Genomic DNA, 27098 nt, shown 5'->3' with positions numbered 1-27098 from the left:
ACCACCATTCTCTCTCTATCTCTCTCTCTCTCTCTAGTAAAAGAAGCCAACCCAGATGGCAAAACGACATAAGTGAGGATCTCTTCCAAATCTATTCCAAAATGTGATTTGAAGCAAGCAAATCTATTCAAACTGGCACGGATTTGCACCGCAGCCCAAACCTGGCATGATCTGGGCTCCTGATGTGGGCACATCGTTATCTGTAACAGTTGGCATGACAAATGCAACTTCAGAATTACAGCTTCAAAAGCATTAGGGCAGGACGGGGCACAACGTAACTCTTTTTGACTTTCTCAGTTTGTGTAAATTTACTGCACTCATGCTGCACTCTTAGAAGAAAGGGTTCTATAGAACCTTATCAGCGCTACTTACTGTATTTGGAACCCCTAAGGTTCTATACAGGAGCCTTTTTGAGGGTTCAATAATAACACTTTAGGGTTCTTTGTAACCAGGAAAAAGGTTCTATGTGGAACCTTTTGGGTTCTTTCATTATCACTTGTTTTGTCCTTTCCGGATTAAATATTTCATATTATTGACAAACATCAAGACCCTAAAATGTATTTATGAATGCATGTGAATGATCACAAAATTCAAGAGATGGGGGTTAGAAAATGTATATATTTATATCCTTTTATTTAATTAATCAACATCAGTTTAACAGTTTAATAAACAATGATTTAATTACAACTACAAAATATGAATGAATAACAGCCTATAAAGAACCTTTGTGGCAAAAGGGTTCTTTCTTGTCATAATAGAACCTTTTTTAGCATAAAAGGTTCTTTGGAGTTGAGTGAAGAACCCTATGCTTCATATATAGAACCCCAATGAACCCTTTTTTCTGAGAGTATGACATGTGTGAAGGTGTTACAACTAGCCCTTATGTTGTGCCCCGCGCTCCCCTACACCCAGATCGGATAAGACGACTTAAAATACAGTATCACATGGGGTCATCATTGTTTTCTAAGCTACCATTTTGTCTTTATTAAAATAAATAAATATGTTCACTAGATGAAGTAGACTGACTACCTGAATACAACTTTATCTCCGCCAGCCACATTTCACTAGATACTCTAGCTAGTAAATCATGACAGACAGCAAAACTACGCTGAATAAATCTGACCTTCTGACAGCAGCAGGATCCAGCCTCACACAACCAAAACTTGATTGGAGCTGAAGATTTGAGCACTGCAAGTCAGGAATTCATCTTGCTGATTATTGTAGGGTTTTCTCCCTCCGAGAGAATCAGTTAGGGCTCAGGTGCTATCTTCCGTAATAAGACTGTTGCACCAGGTATCAGACACGGGACCCTCATCAGATGTCCTCATGCACGGAGCCTGAAGTGCCCGAGGGCCGCCTGAGACAATGTCCGAATCGATCCTGCCTTCATTATCCGCTTTCCTTCTCTTTTAACGAGAGTTCTTTAGAATGTACAGTTATTCTGTTGTATGTCAAGGTTAAGAGTCAAGTAAACTGATTAAGCAGGAGAGAGACAACATAGTATCAACACAATTCCCTCCCTTTTATTTGTAAATACACACACAGGGATATACTTGCCTTGTATTATTTTAATACATTAATACTGACAATACTGTGAAAATATTGTTGGTTTAACTTAAAGTAAAAAAACATAAAGTAACCTAGTTGCCTTAAAATTTGAAGTTCATTGAAATGGAAAAAAAATTAGTTAATACAAGAAGGAGATTGATTTAATCATCAGAAACTCAAAATATTATGTTATCTGAACCACATAAATTATTTAAGTTGATTTGACAAAAGAAAAAATGTTGTGATTACAAATCATGAACGTATTTTTTAGAGTGTAATATATTAAAACAATTAAATAAATGTATTAATTAAAATTTGATAAAATATTAAATTGAATAATTAAATGTATATATATATATATTATAACCAACATTAATGTAATAAATTACATTATGTATAATATAATAATATAAAAAATATAATATATGTATATATATATATATATATATATATATATATATATATATATATATATATATATATATATATATATTTACTGTATATATACACTCTAAAAAATATGTTCATGATTTGTAATAACAATATTTCTTTTCTTTTGTCAAATCAACTTAAATAATTAGTGTGGTTCAGATAACATAATATTTTCTGAGTTTCTGATGATTAAATCAATCTCCTTCTTGTATTAACTCATTTTTTTCCATTTCAATGAACTTAAAATTAAGGCAACTAGGTTACTTCATGTTTTACTTCATGTTACAACAATTACAACAATATTTTTTTTACAGTGTATATATATAAATAAATATATGAAGAGCTCTTTTCCAAAACGCGTTAAACGACATTTTTAAAAAAAATGAGTTTGTCGTGTCATTCTGCTGCGGACAGAACCCTTTCACTGCTCTATCAACGTTTCATGCCGAATCGCTATATTTCCTTGTTTAAAATGTACTGCAAGATACAGTTTCTTCCCAAGCCGCGATAAGCACCAGCCCTGTTTTTAGCCTAAACACGATAAATCCTCAAATTCAATGAGCGCTCTACACAATCCAGCACGGCGGCACTCTGAACAGAGGTTTATTATGTTCATTCATTCCTCAAAATGAGTCCTAGTTTTCTAGTCGACTAGTAGTAGATCATTTAAGCCATTTGTATTATCAGTAATCACATATATTGATTTAATTAAATGGGACTACCCTATCTCACGACCAATTCGTACGAATTCGTACGAATTAGCCACCTCGTAAAATTCGTACGAATTCCCGTGAGATCGGGTTGAATGGGAGAGAAACCATATGAGCGTTTTTAATTGCATATTCCGCATCTCAACGTATGCATAAAGCTTGCCACAAAGAACCGGCAAAAGTAATGATTATGCATGAAACATTTGAATTGTTTATTAATAAACTAGTGTTTTCTGTCAGTGTCAGCAACAAAGATAAAGTTGATGATGCTTACTCGCCATCTTCGCAGTGAACGCGCATAGAGAAACGCATACTTCGAATTAGCCTACATACGCAGAGAGTTGCCAATTTATTTTAGTTTTTAATTGTTTTGTTTAAAAGTAGATATTTAAAGCTTTCTGTAGCTTAGTTCTCAGGCCTGTGTGAGGCAAGCATCGCGGTGTTTCGGTTCATATTATGAGACGCGCTCCGGTTCACCTGCGCGCCTCTGTGTCCTGATTATATTGTCTGATATTTACTTCTAATGTATTAATCCAGTCAATTTGTCGATGAAACATTTATTAAAATGAAGATACAATTTATATGAAACGAAATTTACAAGCTTTCTACAAAACAAAACTTAATAAGTGGTCAAAATCATGTCTGACGCACTCCAAATATTTTCCGATATTGGGCAGCTTTTGAATTTTGATCCTATCTTACTCATCTCATGCGGTTCCCTTTTCACAGCCTACTCAACATAGATGAAATAATAAAAATAAGTAATGTAATATTATTAAAAACAAATGTGAAATGTTTATTTTTTTTGTTGTTGTTTTTTTTAACTTATATTTAAGCGTCATGCTGCTCCGCTTTGCTCACATGTTATGTAGCCTGTGTGTGTGTGTGCATGTGCTGGAGGGGTGCCCATCCCTTTTTTGAATATCGTTATCATATATTGATCATTTTTAATAATTCGTTTTTTCATGCATATGTTGAAATTGGTATTAATAATTTGTTTTTTTTCATGCATATGTTGAAATTGGTACTATTTGTTTGAGGTTTATTTCGATTTATAGCGTTTTGGAAAAAAATAAAATTAACTTTTAAATTATCATTAACAATATTGTTGTTTGATTTAATAATTATTGTTCAAAATGTTCAGACTGAACCAATAAAACATTTAAACAGGATAATTTGAATATTCACAAAATGTGTGGGTCTAGGTAAAAAATGTAGTTTTCCTGAAAACTATTGAAATGGATTTATAGCGTTTTGGAAAAGAGCTCTTCATATATATATATATATATATATATACATACACACACACACACACACACACAACTTTATATTTTAACTTTTCAAATCTACACAGTATATCTATTGAGGTGTGGTGAGGTATAATTTCAGTGAACCATGTTTATTGTGTAATTATAGGAATATACATTTCATATAAAAATGACAGAGATGTAAATTATACAATGAGCTAGCAGGGGAGATTGTAAGTCAATATCGTCATGAGATATTGTGCCTGAAGTACCATTTCTCATAATGAGGTTAAAGAGTGTATGCAGTGATTTAACTCACAGTACAGTGAATTACAGCGCAGGACTCCTCCCCTTCCATTCTTACTTCTGATTACATTATTCATCAGATGTGATTAGACCGTCGCGTGTAACTCCGAGAGAATTCCTAATCGAATGGAGGGCATGCTTCTTTTTCAGAAACACAGTTACTGTGCAGTGAAATCAATCTAGTCTTCATAAATGAATCAGCACTAATGATGCAGAGCGACTCACATTTGTCTAACAACCCACAGCCATGCATCAATGCTCAACCAATGGAGGAAAACACCCCTGCCTGCAGACAGTAATCGTCACCCTTCATTGGTCGGACTCCATGAAAAAGAAGGTAATTCACTGCGTCAAAAAGTGTGTATACGGGAGAATTCGGACAATGAAAACGCCCGCGAAATGTGCTGTTTGGCAGGGATCTTTGGAACTTTGTTATGCGTACCTGTAAATGCCTGTAAAGGCCCGAAAACAGGAACTTGTCTGACCACATGCTGTTAGTTAATGGCTTGGCTTTTTAAATGCTAATTTGTTTTGGGACTGGCTCAAGTTTGCCCCTATTCCCCTGCCCCCCTCATTAGTATTCAGGAAAGGTGATAGGCTTTACATTGTGTCAATCTTCAACAAGTGTTACGGAGAGCAGAGTGGAGATGTTACTCCTTTACATAGGGACAATATGGCTCTTAAATCTCTGAGTCCGAACGAAAACAGACTGGTGTATATGGCAAATGAAAGTTTGAAGAGGATATTTGAAAAGCTGGAGATGATGGACATGAGGTTGGATAAGATGGAGGCTGACATCAATGAGCTCAAAGAGGCAAAAGAGGAGCCTGCTTCAAAGAAATTAAAGAGAGCTGGGAATAATTCTGTTGCGGTAAGTTATTTTCTGATCATCACAGTGTCTGCTTAACTTTGTGTGCTTTATTTATAAATCTATTCGAATTGAGCCCTCATACTATGTTGGATTTTTACAGGAAGCTGTATGGAGATTGCACAATGGGGAAAACAACATACACAAATATGACGCACAGACAAGGTATATCTTTAAAACTATGCTTTTATAACAGTCTTTTCTTCTAAATTATATTTTTAATCAACCTTCTTTAATTACTGCTTCACAGTCTATCCTCCCCCCACAACCTCGAGGTCATAATCTTTTTAATGGCTGTACCGAACGTAGATCCTGCTGTTGTTAATGGTAAGTCACAAGAGAATGAACCAAGGCTACAACTTTTTAACTGTATAGATTAGTTAGTTACAAATAAACATATTCTCCCCCTCTCTATCTCCATCTCTCTAGCATCCTGCAAGACATATTTTGAAACTGTTAGAAGGGGTTACAGGATGGCCCAAGATGATAACAAAGACAAGATGGAGGACAGCGGGATCATTATGCTCATGAGACAAAGAAAAAGAAGAGTAAGTATAAATACATATAAATCTGAGTAAAAGCCTCAGCCTGGGAGAGGCTCCCATCCCAACACATTTGATATTTTCAGTGGTTTAATTACTTTTTTCCCTCCCATTTTGCAGCTACTGAGCTGCAGGACTGGGGTTCCCCAGACAGAGGAAGAGGCAGCTATCTGGAAGACTGCAACAGTTGACCACATGTCTGAAGAGTAGGATGCCATATTGGATGGAAAGTCGGTGTGGGTTGTTCGGGTTATTATATTGTTTTACATATATTATACACAGGCCTTATATATTATATGGGGTTATTTATTGTATGACTAATAGTAAAATGTATTCTGTGCTAATGTTTTTTTTAATTTATAGACTTTTGACTGTGTGTATATAAATATATATGTCATGTGCCCAGTGTCATTTACAAATAATAAAAATAACAAACTCAACTTTGTCTATCTGATTGTCTTGACATTATAACCATGAACCCCAATGACAATGAATATTAATAATGAGTAATAATAAACCCAAATGAGGCCATAAACTGGACCAATAGTGTGGGGGTTTAGAGGAGGGACAAAGCATTGAGCACCCAATCCTATGTAAGATCTCTGACCAATAGAAGGAGGCCACTGCCTTGTGTCCCAAAGGTGTGAAATGCTAATGTTCCCTTGCATTGACCCCGACCTGGGGATTATTCACCATGGTAACTGATGGCCCTAGTGGCTCCCTGCTGTGCCCCAAACTTGGTACATATCCAGGAGTTTTCGGGATTGTGTGACGGGACAGCAAACTCCCGTATACACACGTTTATTTGTGGAGTACACAGGAGTACTCAGGAGTTTCACATGCCCGATTACAGCTCTTTTCACGCAGTGATTGTCTTTGGTACATACTGTGATTTTGTTGTTTTTTTGACAATGACCACATGCAATGAAAACAGCTTATACATTGAAAATGTATGAAGAGTTCAGATGCAAAAGCCTATAAGTGCCATTAGAAATGATCATTTTTTATCAAGCTTGTATATCTAAGTTCAATAATTTCACTTAAATGGCAATGAATATTATATTAATTGCCATTTAAGTGAAATTACTGAATATACAAGCTTGATAAAAACGATCATTCTAGAAGAAAGTTGGATGGGTTTTGGAAATGGAATGGAATGTCCTCACTCTAAAAAATTCAACTTCACCTCAATAATTATTTATCTAGAGAGTCCAGAGAATAGTCCTAGACTGGTTTGGTTCCAATGGGGTGAAAAACCAGGGACAAATTCGCAAAAGTAGGTTTTTAACATATTCATGAATATTTAATGAACGATTTGATTGACAGCAATGGTTCTAGAGGCAAAGTTGTCCAACATTAGGAGATCTATCAAATGATATGCATATTGTAGGGATGTGTGATTGATTACAGAGCCGTAAAACTCGTTAGCGCCAACTAGTGGCCGGTTTCTTTCAAAATTCTTACAGACCTCTAAGGCCATGAGTCGAACACGCCCATTGAGTTTCGTTCTGTATATATATATATGGGTCAAAAATGGACAAACTCAAACATTGGGTTAAAAATGTAACTTAATGTAACCCAATGGCCATATTTGACCCAAAATCGGGTTAATTTTTTAGAGTGCTCACAAATATTGCAATATCCGAAGTCCTGGCACTGAGTCTTTTTTGGTTTTAGCTTATAAATCATACTAAGTGATGTTTTTTTTTTAAAATGTAAAAATGCAGAAAGTTTTCTGTGATGGGTAGGGTTAGTGTAAGGGGATAAAATATACAGATTGTATAGTATAAAAATCATTGCGTCTATGGAAAGTCCCCATACAACACGGAAACCCAGTGTTTGTGTGTGTTCTCTGTGATATTGGTGTGAAATAAGACTGACATCATGTTCTTGACCCTTTGTACGTTTTTTTCACTCGTATACTATATTGTAATAGACAGCATTATACTTCATAGCAGCCTATTTTATGTCTGTATGCTTGAATCAGGACAACATGCCTTTGATGCAATGAAGAATGTGAAGCGAAGAGAGAAGGTTGAGCGAGATAAAAACACACTGATAGTAGAAGTGCAGGGGATATGCAGACTGGGGCCTGTGGTTACAGCGAGTGTGTGTCTCCTACTAATGCTTACATATTTCTTCGGTACAGAAGCAGAAAAGCATTTCAAGCTCTGCAGAATAGTGTCCAACTTGCACCATCTAGATAGTGACAAGGACTCCATCTCCCAATGGAACGGCCTCAAACTTCTCTGAGATGAGGGTGCTTTGAGATAATACTCGTGAATAGATATTACAGGGTAAGAAACCAATGGGAAGCTACTCACTTCATCCCTAAAGATCTGCAGGTGGAAAACCCACCACTGGCTGTTTGATCTAAAGTCGAGTAGCGGGTCTGCAACATCTAATATTCAGTTTGTTGATCTTCCTTGTAGCTCATAGTGGTGTAAGAATTCTTATTTGATCTTTAATGCTTGGACTATATATATATATATATACACAGTAGAGTGCAACAGTCATCAACTGTGTTCGTTCCGGAAATACTTTTTCCGTTTACTTTCTCCATGCTAATTCAAAACACTGTTTAATGAGATGTATCACATGGTTCGTTAAAAATCACATCAATAGAAAATAAAGATTTCTGAAGGATCATGTGACACTGAAGATTGGAGTAATGAAGCTGAAAATTCAGCCTTTGTATCACATGAATACATATAATTAAATTTTTTTTATTTTAATTTTTAATTCGCTGTATATTTGATCAATAGATGCAGTGTTGGTGCGCATAAATAAACCTTATACACCCCAAGCTTTTGAGAGCTCACAATAGGTCTGTCTCGAATGGTTTCTTGGTTATTGTTGAACATAAATTCATCTGCAGAGAATTTTTTATTTTTATTTTTTTACGTCCGTGAACCCCACAGTCATTCCAGCCTTATATTAAATACTTGTTCCAGTTTCAGATCGAGATTGAGTTGCACAACTGCTGTTGTTTTTGATCCAAAGGCGGTGTGATCTCATTGAAGAGACTGAGATTATGATGCGATGGTACTAATGACGTCTATAGTATTATGTCTCTCTGCATGTATGCATGGTTATGCGTTTGTCTTTAGAGATGGAAACTCTGCTTTGCGATTATGTTACACTGATGATTGATGCGCTTTTTGAGAGGCGATGCGCACTTTTTCACTCGACGGTAGTATCAATTTCTGCATTATTGCAATACAGCTATAATGAGAGCGAGTAATTTAAAATAATCCATCAGTGCTTGACCTTTACAAAGAGGCGAGGGCGAGCGAGCGAGAGAGAGAGAGAGAGACAGGGCAAAGAGTGACACTAGTGTTCATATCAAATTCTCTTCGATCCTAGAGGGTGGTTTGAAGGAAGACATACAGGCGACAAAGCATCAACATACCTGTCAACATTTGGATTCATTAGTACGGGAGATCTGAACAGGGGGTGGTGCTGGATGGCAGAGGCAGGCTATAGAAACATTAATTGTGCAGATAACATAAATAAATATATAATCTCTGTATTACATACATGATAACCTACATTACATAGTCTTCAATGCCATCTCTGTCATGTTCGTTCATCCTCTGGGTTTTCTTTGCGCGATTGTTCCCACACACCATGATACGGCAAGTCTAGCATTAACAGAAACAAATTCTTTCTCCAGTGTCTGTTTGTTTTCGCCGATGAATCGTTCACTTTTTATATCACTGATGAATTATGATTTCGTCTAATTCCAAATGTACCACATGAAACAACACTTTATACTATAGTCTCCTAGATGTATGTATCTATCTATCTATCTATCTATCTATCTATCTATCTATCTATCTATCTATCTATCTATCTATCTATCTATCTATCTATCTATCTATCTATCTATCTATCCATCTATCCATCTATCCATCCATGCATGCATCCATCCAAGCACATCCATCCATCCATCTATCCACCCACCCACTCATCCATCCACCCATCCATTCATCCACCCATCTATCCATCCATCCATCCACCCACCCACCCATCCATCAGATTTCCACCCATCCATCCATCCATCTACCCACGTACCCACCCACCCACCCACCCACCCACCCACCCACCCATCCATCCATTCATCCAATCACCCACCCATCCATTCGCCCATCAATCCATCCATCCATCCAGTCATCCACCCACCCACCCATTCATTCATTCAGTCACCCACCCACCTATCCATCCAATCAACCACCTACCCACCAATCCATCCATCCATCCATCCATCCATCCATCCATCCATCCATCTATCCACCCACCCATCCATCCATGTATGAAATAGATTTTTTTTTTCCTCACTTTCTGGCGATGAAATTAGTAATTACAGTCATTCAATATAACTGAAAGCCATCTTTTATAATAAATAAATAAATAAATAAAACTTTTAATTTAGGTGAACATAAAACAATATCCATTTAAGCCCATTATAACATACAACTCTGTTGATGGCCATTCAACAGTATCCGACTCTAACCTTTACCCGGCCTTGGAGATTGTGAGTGGATTGATTCAGGCTCTATTATTTTGACAGGATATCAGTCCAGAACAAGAAAATAAAGAGACTTGGAGTGAGGGCAGTGAGACAGAAAGAGTGGATAGAAAAGGAAGACGACCTCAGCGAAAGTGTAAAAGAACAGGCTCACTCGCTCCTGCAGGTGCTGAGCATCTTTCTCTATAAAGAAATATAAGGAGAGAGAGAGAGAGAGAGAGACCGACCTTTCAGCAAGAGCAGTGAGAAAGAAAGACCTTGGCTCCCCTCGAAGAGTCCATAAAACCCCCTGTCTCGGAGAAAAGATTGGATGTGGCGCCATGTCTGGATGCATGGCCTCTCCGATAACAGGCTAGTTTCCCTTCATCAAATCCACACCATGAAGGAAATGAAGGAGGGGAGGAGGAAAAAAAAAATCCAGAATGTCCTGTGCCCTCATGTTCCGTCGCAGATTGAGTTGTGCGCCAAGGAAAAGAGGCACAGCGAAGCCAAGAACATAGAAGTGTTGCTATCAAAGCCTGGCCTGAAACGTCTTGCGGGTCTTCACAGCCGTATTGACTTAACCACTGTAGCAGAAACAAACAACGGTAGATAAAGGTATTAGTTCCACTTGCCTGCCACAATTTCTCCACTCTTCTTAAAAGGAGAGACTTGATACGGACGAAAGCTCGGCGTATAACGGCGACTGTCACTCTGTTGTCCAGAAAAACCGTCATGACAGATTACAATTAACACATAGATCAATGACAAAACACCGGAAATGCAAGTGAAGCGTACACGGACTGACACTCCTGCAGTCTGGCAAACTAAACATACATATTTTATTGACTTTCAATTGCAAAGTGCTCACTAACAGCCAGATCCGTTTCACAAGGCTAGACTTTGTCAGTCGAGGTGACATTGGAACTAACAAGCCAAATCAAAAGTCAAACTAAATCAATTTGGGGGTTTACGAGAAATCAACAACTCAAAACGAAATATGAGGGTGTTTCCATTCACGTAATTGAAATATCTTGACAGGTCAGATTAGGTATATACTGTACATACATTTTTTAAAACTTGTCAAACTTGGCACTCAAAGTACAATTTCTGAAAACGTATATTTGATATGTCTTGCACTGTGTTGCTTCTGAAATAGATGCATCTTGTTTGAAGGATATTTGGAAATGATTGATTTTAACTGGGAAAAAATAGACAAAAATAAAATAATGTACATTAGAGCTGCACGATTAATCTCATTCCTAAATGGCAATGATTCTCCTGTGTCTTTTAAACAAAATCCATGTATGCCTTTAGGTTTGAAACATCTTCACAAAGTCTTTTCAAAACAAGCGATTAATTGCACCCAAAATAAAAGTTTGTGTTTACATAGTATATGTGGGTGCACTGTGTACAATTATTGCATGTATACACACATGCATGTATATTTAATAAAAAATATTATTTATATGTAAAATATTTATATTTATATATATATATATATATATAGAGTATATACATGAAATATTTCTTAAATATATACAAGCATGTGTGTGTATTTATATATATAATAATTATACACAGTGCACCCACATATACTCTGTAAACACAAACTTTTATTTTGGATGCGATTAATCGGGATTAATCGCGAATAATCGTTTGACAGCCCTAATAAAAACTGATGTATGGAAGCGATCAAAATAATGAAAATCACCTTTTGAAAGAAACATGGCTCTTCAACTGTATAATAATGACTGTATCGATTACATCGTTACGCCACTAGTTGGCGACAAGTGAATTCTAAAAAGGCATTTGCCATTGAATCATTCAAGTATTGCATAAAAAAAAAACGCTGATTCATCCAGTAAGGAAACAAGTGAAGTATGCATGAGTGAGTTATTGAATTTTAAACATTTTAAATAGACTGTAGCAATTTGTCAGAACCTCTAAATGACATACAGTAGTACTTTGTTTACTTGTCTGTTCAGAATCGTGGGAGAGTCATGATCTCTGTTCGGAACAAAAACAATTAAATAAAGTGATTCTCAATTTCGAGAATCGTGCAGCTCAAATTAGAAAAGCATGTATTTTTTCTAAGCTGATGTCATCATGATCACGTGCATGTTTCTCTTTTGCCCCTGAGCTGGACCAAACCAAAAGTAATTTGTGTATTCACTCTTGACCTGCAGCAATCAATCAGGCACTCCGAACATAACGCCTGCATCCAAATCCTGTACATATCCAAGCTGTTATGTTTTGAAAATGCGGGCTTTCTAATCAACTCTCAACTCCCTGATGAGATGACAACTGTTCTGAACTCTTCTGAACTCTGCATTTATGAGTCTAATATACATGCTTCCAATTTATATGTAGATGAAGGCAATGTACAACAGACATGTTTTTCCGGCCCTATTTCATACTTGAGAAACTCAAAGCGGAAGATTATACAGAGAGGTCAATGAAGGCTAAATATAAGAGACCTTGACTGAAAGAAGCAAACAGCCTCTTTAGCTAATTTATTTGGCGCCCTACGTTATGACTTTATTTTGCATGTCCTTTAGAAAATGCAGAAGGGCCAAAGGTTGAGATGTAGAGAGTGCAACGTGAGGCATAGTGTTGGGTCTTAAATCAGGCAGTTCTTGCTTAATCTCTGAACACATGCATTGGTTGCTAAACCCTGCATTCAAATGATGCTTTGTTCATTTTTTAAAGTGTGTTATCATGAATATCTCAATTATTACATCAATGTACAGAAAAACGTTTTGTTTTTGCTTTTTTCAGCAGAGAAAACGACTTTAGTAATCTCCAACGATCTCAGAATGTCTTAAATTGTTCAAATTAAGACATGGTGTTGGATGGATGGATGAATAAATGGATGGATGGGTTGGTGGGTGGATGGATGGATGGATGTCTGGGTTTGGATGGATGGATGGATGGATGGATGGATGGGTGGGTGGGTGGGTGGATGGATGGATGTCTGGGTTTGGATGGATGGATGGATGGATGGATGGATGGGTGGGTGGGTGGGTGGGTGGATGGATGGATGGATGTCTGGGTTTGGATGGATGGATGGATGGATGGATGGGTGGGTGGGTGGGTGGGTGGATGGATGGATGGATGTCTGGGTTTGGATGGATGGATGGATGGATGAATAAATAGATGGATGGGTGGGTGGATGGATGGATGTCTGGATTTGAATGAATGGATGGATGGATGGATGGATGGATGAATAAATTGATGGATGGGTGGGTGGATGGATGGATGGATGAATAAATGGATGGATGGGTGGGTGGATGGATGGATGTCTGGGTTTGGATGGATGGATGGATGGATGGGTGGGTGGGTGGATGGATGGATGGATAGATAGATAGATGCTATTGTGTCAAATTAAAGAAGATACCAGTCAGAAATCTCAAAATGAACAACATTTCCCATTACATTCTTCCCAGCAAAATTAATTTATGTGATTTCATTGGCCATCTCTTGCATATGAGAGAGACTGTCATGGCAAATGTTTTTCTCGGGATAGGTCACCAGGTCTTTCCCCAACCCTCCCCATTAAATGCATTGGGACTTATACATGGATATGGACAATGTAGTCTCCAACACCTCCTTATGAACACTAAAATCTATATCTATCTATATCTATTTTTTTTAAAGGTGCATGTGCATTGGATTAAACTGTGAAGGGTCATAGCACTTGCATATTGTTGCCCCATTGTTAGTTTCACTGCTTGATTGTTCTCATTTGTAAGTTGCTTTGGATAAAAGCGTCTGCTAAATGAATAAATGCAAATGTAAAACCATCATATTATGTTATAGGCAACATATAATTTTAACGCTCCATGATTCTAAAAAATTTCTTAATGCTTATTATATGGGGAATGCTTGTTTGGAGAAAGTCGCTAAAGCAACATTTCTCTGGGTTTGACCTTTTTTAGCACTCCATTTATTGTCAAGTCAGATACCTTCCTCAAAGATCCTTTGGTTGCTCATGTTTATTCCATCCTATTCCATCTCTTTATTATGCATATACGGTATTTGTTTCCAACTATAGATTTATCAAAAGGATTCCTCAGGTCCAGCCGAGGTCACCTGAGGAAACTCATTAAAAGTAAGTAAATACATTGAAAAACTTAAGTTGTGGAATTGTCAAGTTTTTAAATAACGTATGTAATTAATTACAGTTTCCTCAAGTTTTTAAGTTAAGTCAACTGATCACTTTTTATAGTGCAGCATTTTAGTATTGACAGCATGCACAGAGATGGAAGCTGGCTTACAGTGCTAAGCCTGATAACATTTTAATGAAGTCCTAAACAAAAGAAAGACCAAAAAAAAAGTAAAAAGACTTCGAAGTCAACACTCTCTTTTGTCACGACCAGCACAAAAGAAAGAAAGACAGCCTAGCAAATTAGTGGGACACACACAGCGGGAGACTGCAAAGCCCATTCAGTCTGCTTCGAGACAAGAGGAGATTTTATTTCATTTGGATTCGAGGACACAAGCTGTGTCCTTTGACGTCAATTCAATCATTAAGGTCTTAATGCCAGGTCTTAATGTCACATGAAGGTCAGGGCTAAACATATAGAGGTTATGTGACCTATAACACAGGACGCCCCTTAAATAGGGAGAAACTATATTTGAAGTAAATTATAGAGCTGCCATTTGCCAATATTGGTGTCATTTGTGCGAAACCTAGGAGGTTAATGATATGACCCATTGGAAAAGGTTGCTCATGAGACTCAGTCGAGCGCTCAGCTGTGATTCATAGAAGTATCAACTTTTCTGGGATGTTTCTCCTAAAATTCCTTGGGAGAAACAAGTAGAAAGTTACAAGACAACAGCAAGACTATAGAGTTATAAAATAATGCAGATAGCAGCTCAGATCATGAAGGACCACCTTCTCAATTGTCCATCATCTAAACTAAAAAAAAACAATCACTTTATTATTTTTAGTGCACAAATTTAGGCATCTAAATAATCAACATGGTGATTTTTTTAGAAGGATCATATTTAGAAGGATTTTTTTAGAAGGATCCATAAGGCGTTGAAGAAATATTTATTTGTACATCTCTCTCAATCATCAGTGCATTATATGGTTTGCCCCCCACAATTAACACTGCAAATATTCAATTATAAAACTAAGTTTTTAAACATATTCATCTCACTAATAGATTATTGGGAGAAAGTTAGTCTGGCAAAGAGCTCATTCAAGCCCATTTCCAATCCACTGAAATCACGGCACCAATCAGAAATGTTGGGGCGGGTTTTACACGATGGCGACAGCGCTGGGATTTTGAAGCAGATTTTGTAGCCTACATTACAAAGATGGATGCTGCCGTCAGACATCACTCGTTCGAATCAGCTATCGCGTCTGTTTTAAGCGATTTAAACGTTTCCTTTTTGTTAAAAACCGAGCAAAGAACAGCCGTCTAATCCTGTTAAATCAAATATGATAGGTTCAATAAAGGTTCAATAAATGGTTCCATTTAAATAAATAAATAAAACAAATTCACTATATATGTCAGGCTTCACAGGGTAAAAAATAAAATGATTGCTTGATTGTAAAATTATGAAATGTGCATTTAGACATGTGCAATACTTGTTCACACAATATTGAAGGTTAGAAAGACAAAATCAATAAAAACCTTCTTTGACAATCCGACCAAAAGACGCTTTGAGATAAATCCTAATACCAGACTTTAGTTCACTCTGGTATTTTTTTTTTCTCTAAAGAAACATTCGAGAAGCAGAACACTCAACAAGAACTCCTTTATGATTTTTCTTTCTTTTGCATTTTTGCAAGAGAAGGCAAAGGAGTTAGAGTGGCATCAAACCTGTCAATAACTGCTTTTAATCATGCCAAATGACTTTGAATTTGTGAATTAAGAGATATGTGTGTTACGGTAAGAGTATTGCACAGTAGAAGAAGCCTTGATCCACTGAATAGACAGTGTTCTCTGTTTACCTAGATCAATAATAACTCTGAATGGTGTTTTGAGTAAGCAATAAGGTACGAGAGGTGGTGCTGTGTTGTGAATAAGAAATGGCTGAAGGGTGTTGTTAGGGAGATGGTCCTCACTGCAGAACATAAAATCCATGGGGAGGAGTCGGATCCAGATCCAACTCGTCCCACCTTACATATAACTAAACCTACCCAGCTCCACACCCTGATCACTAAACCCCACCCCTAAACCTACCCAGCTCCACCCCCTGATCCCTAAATCCACCCCTAAACCTACCCAACTCCACCCCCTGATCCCTAAACCCACCTCTAAACCTACTCAGCTCCACCCCCTGATCTCTAAACCTATCCAACTCCACCCCCTGAACCCTAAACCCCACCCCTAAACCTACCCAGCTCCACCCCCTGATCCCTAAACCCCACCCCTAAACCTACCCAGCTCCACCCCCTGATCCCTAAATCCACCCCTAAACCTACCCATCTCCACCCTCTGATCCCTAAACCCACCTCTAAACCTAACCAGCTCCACCCCCTGATCTCTAAACCTATCCAGCTCCACACCCTGATCCCTAAACCCACCCCTAAACCTACCCATCTCCACCCCCTGATCCCTAAACCCACCTCTAAACCTACCCAGCTCCACCCCCTGATCCCTAAACCTATCCAACTCCACCCCTCAGATCTGGATCTGACTCCGCCCCCTGGATCTTGTGTACTGCAATGAGGTGCTACTGTTGTTAGGAATGACGCGAAGCAGAGTAACCCCTACAGCCGTTACTTATTCACGATACCGCACTTGCCACGAGTACCCTATTGCTTTTATAAAATGGTTACCACACAATACAAATAGTAAAAAGTAAAAAAAAAAAAAAAAAAAAAAACGTATTAGTGCAACTTTCATGAAGTAAAATCACTAAAAGCCTTCCTTACGCTAGAAAAAAAAATAGTCCCTGACCATGAACAGCAACAATGTTCCAATGTGTAATATGCATGAAAGCTCAGATAAAAACAACATAAGAACTGCAGTGTTGTGAAGTGATATATAGAACCGTTGGGTGAAGCGGTCATAGCCGTGTTTTATCATAAATAAAGCAAAGCTATTGACCAATCAGAATCAATTGAATCAAGGTGTCTCATATGTCTGATGGATGCGATGTTCTATATGTTCGCTTCTGTATCCAAACTACAAAGTTATTTATCATTATATAAAGCAAACGCTTCGGTTATGGTAGGTTTAGGTCTGGGGTAGGGTTAGGGTTAGACCACTAGGAGGCGCCTTCTGCCCCATACATATCTGCGTCTCAGATTGACGCTAAAGGGTGCCTTGTGTGTCGGATGTCCACGCATTGTCAAAAGCGTCAGTATATGACGCCTTGGGGTGAGAACGGGCTGGCATGTCAGTATGTTAGTTACATCATCATCCTCATTTGAGCTTTTTCACATCCTACAGTCACACCGTATTCCCACAACTACCAACTGCTATATTAATATATTTTAATTATATCCCCCATAAAACACTAAAATAAAAAAAACACAAACGCAGAATAGTGGATGCAGTCCACCTAAGGTTTTACAAAAAGAGAGCCAATTTAAATAATATAATTTTGAATGTGTTGTAATTACATCTTCAAGGCAATTACCATAATTAGTCATCCGTGTATCTAAATGCAATGAGCAATAAATGAATTTCAGCACAGTAGCGGTGAGATGTAGGTTCAGGAGCATGTGGGGAATTTATCCTCACTGTTAAATCATTTATAATCGACAAAAAAAAAAAAATTCTATTTGAGAGAACTTTGTTTATAAAGTTTCTTGCATGTCCCTCTCACTATTCCCATGGCCAAGTGTTTTGGTTTATTAAAGTCAGCTTATTTTCCCACAACTCATTAAAGAGGCTATATAAAAATTATATATATTTATGTTCCTGCAATACTTTCCACCATTCCACAAATATTAAACGAATGATATTTTTGTAAGTGTGAACTACATGAGCTTTCCAATGGCAGACTCCAGTTGCCTATAGTCTTCTGCCGCACGACAGACACATTTTTCATGTTGCATAATGAGTATCTATTCTACAGTGCCTATACTTCAGCCCAGATGATGTATGATTGCACCCAGTGTTTCTCTATATGGAGATAAACTATAAGTGCAGATGTGGCTGCCATTGGAATTATGTGCTGTTTCCATCCCAACGAGAAGCAGCCTTACAGTATGTGGCATTTCTCAAACCCATTTACATCCAAAGCCATAATTATTTATTTTACTATATTCAGCAAAAAAGGTGTCTCAGCAAGATAGCACAATTTGTATTTATTTATTTTTTCACTGTAAAAATGAATGTGTTTTTTTCTAATCAATAAAAACAGAATACAAGCAATATTGTTAATTAAATTGAACAAATTAGAATTGAGTAATAATTAATCAAATTTTTCCTTAAAAATTAACCATTTAAAATGAGTAAAGTTTACACCAGACATCAAAGAATTAAGCACTCTTTATTTTATACTGCTAACATTGAAGACACATGATGTTAACAAGCAGAATCACAGAAAGAGAAAACCATAATTTTAAAATAAACCTAAAACAAACACTGATCATAATGGTTTTTATTTTCTTTTTTTTTTTCATTTTAATTTTAGTTTTAAGTTTTACTCATTTTAAATGGTTAAATTTTAAGGAATTAATTTGATTAATTATCACTCAATATTAATGTGTTAAATTGAATTAATAATATTGCTTAATCTGTTGCCAGATTTTTTTTATTTATTTTTTTTGATTAGATAAAGCACATTCATTTTTACAGTACAATTCGGGTTGGGTATAATCAAGCGACAATCTGTTGTTCTTTGCAATTTACAGTTGTAATGATTTGGGATTGCAGTTGACATTTTGATTTTGGAAACAGCAGTTGTTCGACTGAAAATAATGTATAACATAAGAGTATGATTTGCACCCCGGCCTATGATCATGAATTTAAAACGTCTGATTATTCACATTGTTTTCTTAGAGATCAGTCTTCCCAGAAGCTTTCTAATATTCCTTTGATCCCGAAATTCCCATGTTAAATCAACCAGAGTCAATCTCATACCATCTAGGAATTAACAATCTGAAAAAAAGTAAGACAACTCTCACAATCCCACATGCTCTACATTAACCCCCCCCAAAAACACTAGTCATAATTGCACTACCTTTCTATAAATAAAGAAATAAAAGCAAACTCAACATCAAAGTGATACACAGACGCAAGTAATCACTTGGCAATGGAATTGTAATCTCTGAAGGGATGGCAAAGTAAGGTATTTTCAGTCAGTTTTCAATTAAATGCATTTTTTTTATCAAATTTGCATATCACCTATGGCTACACTTGACTTGAGTACATTTTTTGTGAAACTCTTGCATAATCAGGAAGTACACACTATAAGAAATGAAGGAGTGCATCTAATGTCAGACAGCTTGACTGACAGCACTCGTTCATGCAGGCCTAGAGTTCTTTGGAAGTGAACAAAAATTCACCAATGACGTTAATTTATATTACACATCTGCATATATGACGTGTTTTTTTTTTTTTTTTTTTTTTTTGCGGCACATCACATCTCAAGGGAATGCTTAAAGGTAAATTTAGAAACTCACAAGCTGACATCTGTTCTGGAGCAAATAGACTGCTAATGTGTGTGTTCTACCGAGCAGTGTGGGACAGAATAATAATAAACATATTCAGATACAATTTTCATTTTACAGCTAATACATTGTACCACATGGCCACACCATATCTCTACTGACAATTTTGCTCTTGCATTTTGCATTAAACAGTTAAACCAATGTTAAATCAATATTTAATGATAATTACGCCCCAATGTTATATATATATATATATATATATATATATATATATATATGTTGTATGTTGTATGTTGTCATATATGTCATATATATATATATATATATATATATATATATATATATATATATATATATATATATATATATGACATATATGACAACATACAACAGGTAACTAGGGGCAACAGCATGACAGCATCTATCACTTAATCTGATGAATAGCTACAGTATGTAAAGCCTTCAGTTCCCATGGGAACACATGCGATTTAGTCTTCTGTCTTACACCAAGCTTGAGTCTCTGATGTCTGAAGCCATAATGTAAATATAACGAGACAAAAGAGATAAAGAAAGTAGAAAAAAGTCAAGGCTGAGGAGGTCGACGGGACCTCACCGCATCACAGGCTGATCCATCTAACTTCACCCACTGTGCTTTATCACATCTAAGAAACGCAGGCTTTGGAGAGTAGAAAGATATAGCTACATTTGAGCAGTACAGGGAAACATCTAAAGTCAAATCCATAAGATATAAGTAATAAGAAAAGGTTTCAGAAAGAAGAAAACAACAGAGATACATTGTATTATGAATGATCTCTGGAGAACAGACATGCCTAAGCCTCAGTCTGAAAGATAACATACACTGATGGCGTTTATAAATCATTTCTCAACAGCAGTATACAATGTGTTAGTGTGTGTGTTTGTGACCAAACATGTTTTTGTTTTTTTTTTCAAAATACCAAGAAATATCAAAAGAAAAGAAGAAAAATAAATAAATGAATAAACAACCCTCTTCAAACAGATTCACCGAAAATCTTTATATAAACCATAAATTAATTACAGTAGAACTAGTGCAATAAACTTTGGTTTAATTGTGTAAAGATGATACCTTTTATTAATTCAACATAGCCTATCTTAAGAAGAAAGAGTATTTGTGATGCAAATTTGTATAATCTTTTTAATGAGCATGAGGGGATGTTGGATTTCATAATGTGTGGTTTTCTGCTTGCTTGATATGTGCATGTTTAATGACGTCGAGGAATAGCTGAAGATAGCAGGAAACTCACACACTTTGAGAGGAAAAAAAAAAGATTAAAGGTTGAGGTGAAGATCAAGGCGGTATCTGAAAACGGGGTAACTTTCAGAAGTCTTGTCACTGTGACTGTTTTGATGAAAGCCAGGCGATGCCGTTCACCTTTGATATCCAGGCTGGATTCTGCTGTCCTGCAAGTTTTTGGAGGGCTAATTGACAGAAAAAGACATTTTGCCTGACCACAAACCCAGACACATCTAGATTGTACGAGATGACGTGTATTGTATATATATATAGGCACTCGCCTAAAGGATTATTAGGAACACCTGTTCAATTTCTCAATGCAATTATCTCATCAACCAATCACATGGCAGTTGCTTCAATGCATTTAGGGGTGTGGTCCTGACCAAGACAATCTCCTGAACTCCAAACTGAATGTCAGAATGGGAAAGAAAGGGGATTTAAGCCATTTTGAGCGTGGCATGGTTGTTGGTGTCTGAGTGTTTCACAATCTGCTCAGTTACTGGGATTTTCACGTGCAACCATTTCTAGGGTTTACAAAGAATGGTGTGAAAAGGGAAAAACAAACTGATTCAAGTGATTCAACTGATTCAAGTCGACTGATTCAAGCTGATAGAAGAGCAACTTTGACTGAAATAACCACTCGTTACAACCGAGGTATGCAGCAAAGCATTTGTGAAGAAGACACACAACCTTGAGGCGGATGGGCTACAACAGCAGAAGACCCCACCGGGTACCACTCATCTCCACTACAAATAGGAAAAAGAGGCGATGATTTGCAAGAGCTCACCAAAATTGGACAGTTGAAGACTGGAAAAATGTTGCCTGGTCTGATGAGTCTCGATTTCTGTTGAGACATTCATCAGAATTTGGCGTAAACAGAATGAGAACATGGATCCATCATGCCTTGTTACCACTGTGCAGGCGGGTGGTGGTGGTGTAATGGTTTTCTTGGCACACTTTAGGCCCCTTAGTGCCAATTGGGCATCGTTTAAATGCCACGGCCTACCTGAGCATTGTTTCTGACCATGTCCATCCCTTTATGGCCACCATGTCCCCATCCTCTGATGGCTACTTCCAGCAGGATAATGCACCATGTCACAAAGCTCCAATCATTTCAAATTGGTTTCTTGAACATGACAATGAGTTGACTGTACCAAAATGGCCGCCACAGTCACCAGATCTCAACCCAATAGAGCATCTTTGGGATGTGGTGGAACGGGAGCTTCGTGCCCTGAATGTGCTTCCCACAAATCTCCATCAACTGCAAGATGCTATCCTATCAATATAGGCCAACATTTCTAAAGAATGCTTTCAGCACCTTGTTGAATCAATGCCACGAAACAGTAGAATTAAGGCAGTTCTGAAGGCGAAAGGGGGTCAAAGACATGATTAGTATGGTGTTCCTAAAATCCTTTAGGTGAGTGTATATGTGATGTGAAGTCATTGGAAGTTACAAACAAGAACAAAATAATTACTGAGACAGTCTGTAAACACAAATGCCTTTCTCATATCTGATAAAGAAAAGCAATACAAATGAGTACTACGCTACATTAGCCAAAAGCTGCTTAAATTAATGATACTACTAATCATAATATCCTCAAAGCAAAGTTTTTAACATGACTTCACTGCTAGTCATATTGGATAGTATCCACTAAATCAATTAATGTTAATGGATGAATGATGTAAATGTTCAACATTATTATGTGCAAACATTTTTCTATTTTTTTCTAGTTCCAAATGGAATGCAAAAAAACAAACAAACAACTTCGTGTTTCTATTAATGTTGTGTTTTTAGCGAACGCCATTGTGTTATAGTACTGCTAATTACACACTGGAGTCATTTCCTCAATGTTTTCCGTTTTTTTTTTTTTTTTTCATTCATACTAATATAATTCTGAATGTCAAAGGGAAATCACTCTTTTATTAAAAATATTAAAGAGCACTCTCATCACTGCTGGGAAGTCAGATCTGCATTCATTTACGCTGTTTTCATTAAATAAATAGCTCTCCCGATTTTGTTGGTTTGTTTTCCTCAAAACATATTTACACATCTCTTTTACATTTTACATCTATCAAGCTATTAAAAGCAAAACATAGGCCCTAAGTCATAAAAGTAGATGTATGTCTTCTTTAGTCATATAGCTTTGTGTGAAAAAAAGACTGATATTTAAGTTTGAAAAATAAATGTATAAAGTTTTCCAAAAAAAGAGCATGAGAGTTTGCAACGACACAAGTAACAAACAATGCCACAATTGTCTTTTATAAGTGAAATATTCCTAAAGCAAGTGTTGAAATTCTACATAAACATTTAAACTCGAATGAGATAAATAAAAATGCAAATATAACTGCAGAATCCATAATCCAGACACGTTTGGAAGCAGTTTCCAACTCAAATGCGACTCCTATGGGGACTGAAGAAATAGTCATGCATTACTTGTTCTTCATTCAGAAAGGCCCCTTGGCACCCTTCCCAATTCAGAACATTAAGAATCTCTCTCTCTCTTTCTCTCTCTCTCTCATTGCAGTGCCTTGGATTCAATATTTAAAGCACTTTAACACAAATAGGCCCTCCATCATTGCTAAGGTAGGCGAAAGTTCAGACAACTGCCTGGTGTTTGGCCTGATAAATGAACACCCTTGGCATTTACTCGGGGACGGGTAACTCGAATGAGAATAATCCATGTTCTAAAGGGAGAATGTCCTCCGTGTTCAACACTGAGTCCACACACGATGGGGATGTGGGAGTGACCTACCGATTGCTTTATGCAAGATTATGGGATAGTAAAAAGATGGACGGGGTGGATGCAAAAGCGAGATAAACTGAGGACCGCCCGAAATGCACACGTTAATGGTATTCAGTCTGCATACACATGACAAGGTCAACATCCCTAAAGGATTAAAAAGTGTGTGTGTTTGGGGGGGGGGATCTCATTCCACTAAAGGCCAGGGTATACTATAATTTGTGCGGTCTTCTCCGTCTCGTGCATACACGTGTTTGCACAGCTTTCCAAGTATACTCGAGCACAGAGTATGTGTCATTAACAGGACGTTTGTCTTGTTTTCCTACACTCTTAGAAGAAAAGGTTCTATATAGAACCTTAAAAGGTTCTATCAGTGCTACGTATTTGGAACCCCCTATATACACACTCTTTAAAAAAAGGGTTCCTCTGGGTTCTATATAGAACCCTGGGGTTCCATACTTGGCCAATAGAATTAAAGTTGTAGAGTTGTAGTTGTAGGCCAATAGAATTAAAGAATTAAAGTCAGTAACCACACAAATGAATAGATGAGCCCTCAGAGTTTAATATATCTAAAAGCAAAAAAACAAACAAGAAAAACAGGATGAGCAATAAAAAGGTAAAAGGAACATTAAATCAAATTAATTTTTGTGAAATGTGAATTTTCACCTAAACAGAATTTTCAAGCTGAACCGCAGCCCTGGCAAATTGAATATATATGAGGCATCCAGCAAGTGTTTAACTGTATGACCTTTATCAAAAGTAATTTCCAACAAGAGACTTTATCATAGTCCTCATGGAGCTCCATGCATAATACAACGTCAGCTAATGGGATTCATGAGTTATTTCTCTGCAGTATTTTCCTATGATGAACTCCATCCCATCAAAGAGAAGCATAAAAATGGGCGACGGACCACCCGGAACCCACGCATACCAATAAGATAAGTCAAATATTTTACATCCCAGATGATGGACTGCACCTCATCATACACGTGAATAATTGGCCGTGCATCAGAACCGCAGAAAAGGTTAATTAATATGGCATTATGGGCCATTGGGATCTATTAGAAATGCCACGATGTTTCGGCCCGGTTTTATTTAAGGCTTCCGGCGTGACTATCGAATAGAGACCGATACAGCCACGCATCTCCGCATTTTGTGAGAAATAAGGTCATGTTGTGGTTTGCATGGCAGTTATTGGTGATCTGACTGAATGAATTCAATAATAATGTAGTCTTTACCCCACTGGCCTTTAAAATCAGCCCTAAAATGAATAGGACACGTCCTGGCCTCTCATAGACATTGCGATTTATCACACAATCATGTTTCGACCACCGGGCCATTCAATTTGACAGACTAAACTCTCTAATTGCACTCAGGGCTGGAGAGAACTGGAAGCCTTTGATAACTGTGATTGCGCCCAGTATGAAATGAAATTAATTAAAACCGCCTCGATAGGAGGCTCATTATGAGGTCCGACTTGTTTTCATTTCTTTGCCTCTTTGTAGCAAAATAAATGGCACTTCTATTCAACGGGAAGACAATCGGGTGTACTGTATATACTGTCTGCTTGTGGGAAAGTTAATTTCACCTTTTGTGCAATCAACGTGCAAAAGTTTCTGATCATGTTAACTTTAATTACTTCTGACTTCTCGGCTGCAACATCCAAGTGTCCTTTTTCAAAACAAGTAAGTAGAACAATGATTGACATCATCTAGTGGGGCATACTCTACTGTCTTAGTTAATTCAACTTTTTTTGTAAAGTTGTAAATATTAGTTGTAATTAGTTGTTAAGTTCCCACATTTTATAGTGGGACTGGAATTAGGCACACAATATAATGCAAACATAATATGCTTCTCTGGCTATTCAGTAACAAAAAAGTTAGGTTCGGGCCCTAATTAATGCACTGCATGCACATATTGAACCAGGTCATTAACTAAACCTTCAACAATCAATAAAGATTTTGGTTAGTTGAAATAAATCTAATAATAAATCATTTATTAGATGAAAAACAAACTAAACAGAAATGAGAAATGTTGCCTATAATTTAATTAATATGAATAAAAACAAAACAAAACTACTATAACTGTCTTAGACCAAACAATGAACAATTTTAGGCATTTATAACTTTTTTAACATTAACTAATGATGAAAAAATGCATTTATAAATTAACTTATAACGCATTCTCATCCTAGGGCGTCATTTGGTGACGCTTTTAACATTGCGTCTAAATCTGACGCACATGACACCCTTTAGCGTCAATATAACGCACTTCGGTTATGTGTTGGTTTAGGTCTGGGGTAGTGTTAGGGTTAGTCCACTAGGAGGCGCCTTCTGGCCCATAAATATCTGTGTCTCATATTGACGCTAAAGGGTGCCATGTGCGTTGGATGTAGACGAAATAAGCGTCACCTATATGATGATTAACACTAAATGCTGCAAGACAGTATTCTAGTTTTGATACCAACCTCATTTTAAAGTCACGTTTTTCGAATTTGTTCCTAGTTTGATTTAACTAAAGTATGTGGCCATGATTTAGTAAAACGAGGGAAGAAAACATTAAATTGCATGCACATTTTAACGAACAAGTCGTGGCTGCGAATTGTTGAAAGTCGTGGCGACAACAAACTACATATTCGTTTTTCTCGCATTTCATGTGCACAAAGCACTCATCGTTGAGTAAAGATGATGCAATGGCAGTCACAGTGCCCCTTCTGCCAGAGAAAACAATTACAATCCTTTGTAGATTGCATTCTGGCACATTTTACGACCAACCGTGTGTGAAATGAACCTTGTTTATCTACTGTAGAAGCGTTCACGTTCACATGCAGCGGGCTTTATACACAGGTCTAGAACAAATTATTCTAATTCAACATAAACCAATGAGACACTTAGTCAGGAAAAATATGAACTATTGGTGCACTGCATCATTACGTAAGGAAGACATCTATTTGCTTGACTACGCTTTTTTGTCTTTGCTGCGATGACATATAGTTCCTAACATTGAGAGCAATGTATGATTATTATAAACATGTTCTGAATTCATGGGTTGTTTGTAATTTCTGCCAAGAGGCGTGTATTTAATCATCAAACAGTGTGAGGCAGCAATGTGCACAGCCGTTTATCAGCATCAGGAAACACATAGAGTCTTTCTGAACAACACCCTCAACACAAGCCTCATGACAGCCACAGAATATTTCATCCAAGCACTCTATACTTATTACATTTCCATTTCCATAATCCCCTAAGGGGAACTCATTATAATGTTTTATTCATTGATGTACCACCCTTAAGCATTTAATAAAAATCCCAATAAACACCACTGGAAGTGCGACC

The 27098-nt window shown here is 37.0% G+C and overlaps 1 long non-coding RNA gene across 1 annotated transcript; it reads left to right on the top strand.

Moving 5' to 3' along the window:
• Positions 1–4587: 4587 nt before the first annotated feature.
• On the top strand, positions 4588–6123 carry LOC148978779 (uncharacterized). The gene is made up of 4 exons (XR_016169042.1): positions 4588–5114; positions 5215–5276; positions 5362–5659; positions 5774–6123. It is a non-coding gene; the product is annotated as an uncharacterized LOC148978779 (long non-coding RNA).
• Positions 6124–27098: the final 20975 nt, after the last annotated feature.

This window comes from Pimephales promelas, chromosome 6 (assembly GCF_988280905.1).
Source record: "Pimephales promelas chromosome 6, fPimPro1.hap1.1, whole genome shotgun sequence".
Lineage (NCBI taxonomy): Eukaryota > Metazoa > Chordata > Actinopteri > Cypriniformes > Leuciscidae > Pimephales > Pimephales promelas.
The sequence above is the reverse complement of the archived record's forward strand: the minus strand, read 5'-3'. Positions and strand labels throughout refer to the sequence as shown.